Below are 6,015 nucleotides of genomic sequence, written 5' to 3' on the forward strand. Positions count from 1 at the left end.
TGAACATGTTAAAGGGTTTTCATTCTACTGTATATGATTAATAAAAATATTTTAAAAAAGATAATACTTATTTAATAGAAATAATTACTTTAACTAATTTTCTTAACATTCACAAATTAATTATTTAACTCTTATATTAATAGAACGTAGAAATTATTAGAAAAATACAATATTCAATCCTTAATATAAAGCTAAATCACTAATTTGGGGACATTAAGAAAGTCAGTTAAGTTGGTCAATTATAACAAGTGTATGTTGACTTTCTTAAATTGTCCTCTTTAATCATATTTGGAACTATCCTTGATAGGAATGCCTGCAATCAATATATAGATATTTTAAAAAATATATTATAAAATTGAGAAATAAAATATATTAAGATCTCATATTTAGAAACAAATTTAATCTGTAAAGAGTTTCTTACATTAAAGATTAGAGTTAGTAGTAATTTTATTCAGGGGCAAAAAGTTAGAGCGTCCCTTCCCTCGAAAAAAAAAAAACAAAGAAAAGGGCGTCAAGCGTGTCTAATATCATCCGGCCTGGGCCCAACAAAAACGACCATGGCAATTGACGAGCACTTGGTGCCCATCATGGCGCTCAGCTTAGAGACCGGTTCCCATAATACAAATAGTATTCCAGTGGTGGGGTGTACTTGTACTAATTCACATTTAATTTACACATACTTTGGGAAGGGAATCTTTATGATAATTAATTATACCATAATTTGTATATTATTTTAGCCAAAAGTATTTTGTAAATCAAACAACATAACTAGAAAAAATATGCACACAAACAGCAATGATTATAATTAAAAATATATATAATATTTAGTTATTGAATTCATATATTAATAAAGTTTGTTAAATTCATAATCTTTCGTTTTTACCTTTTTTTGTTGTTGTTAATCTGCGTGAAGGGTCAAGAAAGTCATCTTCCACTACTCTATTATATATGGTGATTTTAGCTAGAGGGTACAGTTTAAACAAGGGTGAAGGGGCATATTTACTTATTGAAATATTAAAAAAGAGCATCAGACACCATAATAAAATATGAGAGGCAAAAATACATATAAACTTTTAAAAACCGAGCAAAAACGCCCATGCTGTTAAGTGCTTCAATGTTGACCGTTTAGATATGACATTTTGACTGAAAAATGCTAATGCTGATGCTTACGTGGTATGACAATATCCTAACTGGAAAATCTAAGAATTATTGAAAATTCTTCCAACCTATCATCGTCCATTCTTCTCCTCATGATTGACCCTTTTCCACTTCCGAGCATTATCCCATCGGAACAGTAAACCAAAATAAGGAACAGAACTACGAGTGTCCGGCATGCTAAGAAGGCAAAATAAGAAGACCGGAGTTACTAAAAGGCGAAGGATTGCATTGAAGCACAAAACCACGTGGAAAAGTCAAAAATCAAATAGGAATTAGGAATTTTGCACGTACTGGATTTTTTCAGCAAACCCATCTTCATTGGCCTTATCCATAATTCATTGTATTGTAAGGTGAAACAGGGAACAAATACGAATTTAGAAAGATGAGATCCAAAGAAACATTAGACAGGGAACAAGCACGGAGTGGTGGAACCTTGAGTCCATAACAGAGCAAGAAACTGAAGAAAAACCACTAAATCATTTATCCGTTGAAACTACTTTTAGTATTTCAATAATTCGTTCCCCAAAATTAGTCTCAAAGTGAAAGCATAATCGGTGACTACCAAGAATCGCAGATTATAGCAAAGCTAAATCCATAGAAATTAAAAACCAAAAATCAAAAAAATAAAACTAAAAATACATTTACAGCAAGTAAGGGCAACGTTGAGGCTTCAGATTTCCGAGCACGATAGCAATGGCGAACGCGGGGCTTCAACTCTTCGAGCAACGATGAGAGAAAGTTAGGGTGAGCAAGCAACGGTGAGCTTTCGATTTCCATTTGGGAAGCAATAGCGAGGTTCAGATTTCCATTTGCGAGAGAGAGAGAGAGAGAGACGAGCTCGCAATTTAGAGTGAAGTCTGAGGCGTCAGTGCAAGCTTTAGGTTGGGAGGAAGAAACACTAATAAAACAGAAAAATATATTTAAAAGTGAAGGGGTGAAGTCTGAGCAGCCATCGACAAGTTTCTGGTGGGAGGACGCATTTGGGAGGCTCTGTTCATTCTAGATGATCGTCTTCACCGACAAGCCAGAGGAGGGAACTGGAGGAGTGATTTTTCAATGGCGATGTGGAGAGACCGAGAGGTTAAAAAAGGACAAGAGAGAAAAGAGAGAGAATATGGCAAATAGGATTAATATGGCCAAGAGGTGGCGTGTTTCTACTGGATAGAGAAAATTATGTGGACACTTAGGTGGGACCCACGGAAAAAAAGTAACGGTCGTTTATGATAGTTAAAGGAAATCGCATTTTTGCTGGTTCATGTGTATTTTTATTCCTAATATTTTTTTTATGATAGCTGATGTTCCTTTTTGATATTATAATAGGTAAATTTATCCATTCACCTTTTAAATAATAACAAGAAGAAAATGGTTAAAAAAAATAAAATTTATATTTACGAGCGCCTTTTTTTTTTGGGTCAAAAGAAATAGATGTCATTGAAAATTGAAAACACATGAATTTAACAGTTTTAAACGTTAAGAAGAGATCAAGGATTTTAAATGGGGGAAGGTTTGAAAAGTTTTTCAAAGAAATTTATTATGGATATACATATAAAATACAGATAGTGAACCGTCTCGTTCTTTTTATAATTCATAGGTCATATTTTTAACCAATTTTAACTAGTTTATTGTTGTTATCTGTGAATTAGTTATTTGAAACTTATAATAAAAAAAGAAGGGAGTTATTATTTGTAGAACCGTTGTAACATTATGTAAGCATCACGAGTACAGTAGTGAATTACTATGTAATACTATCTCTAGGCTCTAATTCTAATTATAAGATCTCATTTGTAGTCTGTAAATGAGGTCTTATTATTATGACTAAAGGTAGTAGTATTTTACCCTTTGATGTGGCTGAGTTTTAGAATAGACATATTTTGTATTTTACGTAAAGTTTTTGCTAAGTCATAATGTACATAATCATTTAAAAGTAATGCTAACTTGTTAACAAATGCTAGTAATGTTTTTTTTTTTTAACCAGCCTATAAATTTATATGTGATCTTTATATTTGAAGATCCCTGTATAATATAAAATTTATACAAATTTTAATATTCGTAACCATGTTATATTTTCACAGTCTAATCTTAGGTAGCATTTAATGGTGGGAAAACCATATTGAAGGTACTTATACTTTCTCTCAATTTTTAATTTGGTACTTATGTGTTTTTTTCTCTTTAATTAAACATTTAATTTTATATTTTTAGCAATATTAGCTCTTATAACGTTGTTCTATTGATATTTTTAGTCTCTACATAAGGATTAATGATATTAATAGAGGAAAAATAAAGATTTAGTTAAGAACAAAAAACACATAGGTACCAAATTGAAAATTGAAAAAAAGTATAGGTACCTCCAATATGGTTTTCCCTTTAATGGTTGTTAAAGTGTCAATAGGAAATGAGACTACAATGCAAATAAATTAAAGACACTCCAAACATTTAAGATGTAAATTGCAAATAAAAAATTATTGTGAATAAGATTGCTGCTGAAATTTTCAAATTTTAGATTAATAATTTTATAACAAGGATCAAACAAAATATAACAAAAAAAGGTACAACTAAAAAATCGGTGATATTATTAGCAAAACTAATATTTCGGCGTCAATATATGACATCATATTATTATTAGATTGATTTAAATACATTCAACAATCAACTAATACTGTTTAATTTTAGCAATAATTGGCTGCTGCTTTTTTTCCCCACCGAAATAAGGATGATCATGACCAATGTTTTAAAAGTCAGACCGGACATTGAGTTGGAGAGGTCAGCGGGTCATGATTCAAATGGTCTGATTGGTTAAATCATCTGGTCAAACCGTTGACATATTAAATTAAAAATAATATTATACTCCCTCTAATTTTATATATAAGAGAAACTTTTTAGGAATAATATTCATTCAATTATTAAGAAAATAATTTGCATATTTTTCATATGTCCGTTGTCTTTAAAAGAAGATATATAACAATGCCTAAGAACTAGAGTGTTAAATAAATTTGAAAAGATGAACAACAACACATAAAATCAAGACAATAACAAGCATAAAACATAAATATAATTAAAAAAAATAATAATTAAAACTTAATTTTTTAAATAATTCTTAGCTTTAAAAATAATCACAATATAATACTATAATAAATCTTTAACTTTTGTACCAATATATACAATTTGATTTCATAATTAATTTAATTTTCTCGCATCAAAACTAAAAGGAGATATTTTGCTACATTAAAAGACTAGATCTTAATATATCCCAAATTTGACTGTATCTGGATTTTTCAAAGCATTTTGGTTTGAAAAAAATTTCAAAAAACATTAAAAATTAATTATTTACTATTACTCATTTGTCATTACATCACATCCTTGCATTTCCCTCCGCGCGTACTGCATACTTCTCCGCTTCTGAGGCATCTTTCTTCGCTGCCTCCACTTCGCTGCCTCCCTCCACTTCGTTTTAGTCTGTTCTCCCAATTGTTGGAGATTTCTTTGTCTCAGGCTGTGCTTCAAGATCGACGAGTCATCTGAGTTGTAGTGACACTCATGCTAAAAACTATCTCCATGGCAAAATACATTTTGAAGGGATGAAGGATGGAGCTTCTCTTCTTGGACCTTCTATTTTGTTCGCCCTCTCTCTCTCTCTCTTTTATTTTCCTCCTTTTTGTTTAAACGTCCGGTTTTCAAAAATCCGTTCTGATTGATGGCTCGATTCTAGCTTTGCGTTTTAAAAGGCGGTTCTAAACGGTCCAATCCAAGCTAATCACTTAAACGGATTTACTTTGTGAACTAGGCCATTCATCCTTCTGGTTAACGGTCGGATTAGTCCAACTGTCCGATCTAGTCTGGCTTTCACAACGTTAGTCATGACTAGACATAATTTTTTGAGTATTACACAAATTTTAAAATTAATTCATTATTTTATGATTTACAAAAGTTGTTTCCGCACTAACCAGACACATAATACTAATAAGGGATTTGGGTCCATTTTATTAAAAAAAACAAACATAAAACCTATAGTGCATATAATATACTCCATTTGCCATATATAACCGCACTGAAGCAAAACCCCCCCCCCCAATTTTAGCATCATTGCATTGGCAGCATGGAAAATAAAAATAAATTTAAATGTTTTCTAAATTAAAAAATTTTCGGATATTGTAATTATTTTTTAAAATCACAATTGCGTATTTCAATGATTGACCATATATCACGTTTTAATCATAACGTATAAACCTATGATATATGTGGCCAAATTACGGGTGTTCATAACATAAAAAGATCTAAAATAACCAAAATGTGTAGAGAGCTTTAAAAGGTGAAAAAAAAAATAATAATAATCATCTAGATATTTAATTCTTAGCTTACTTATAATTCGGTTTTTAAATTTTTTATTTGTCTATAACTCACTCCCTTATTATTTTTAATCTTTTTATACTATTATCTTTTTATATGCCACTCTGGTCCTCATTATTTGTCATTTGTAGGGTTGAATTTTGACCCTTTTTATTTGTCATTTGTATCCTTTTCAATGTTTCATTTTCAATTCCATCTCTATTAATTATGGTAAAAGTGAATGGAGAGAGAATGTATGCAAAAAAATATACAACTAATTATAGTACAAGAGTCATCCTATGTGGCGAAAATTTGCCTAGTACTACCGAATCAAAACTAATTAATTTTACCTTCATAATGTTTATACATCTTCCATGCTATGCTAAGAAGAACCAACTTGAGAATACAAGGGTTTTAAACAAACACCATTAACTATGATTGAACATTTAAAAAAGGGATCAAACTAACAAATGACCCATACATGAAAGATCAAATTAAAATTCACTTCTTCTTTATTTTAGCTATGGCTCAAAT

The sequence above is a fragment of the Neltuma alba genome, unplaced genomic scaffold, assembly GCF_004799145.2.
Source record: "Neltuma alba isolate B1F8T4 unplaced genomic scaffold, ASM479914v2 tig00011705_pilon, whole genome shotgun sequence".
Taxonomy (NCBI): Eukaryota; Viridiplantae; Streptophyta; class Magnoliopsida; order Fabales; family Fabaceae; genus Neltuma; species Neltuma alba.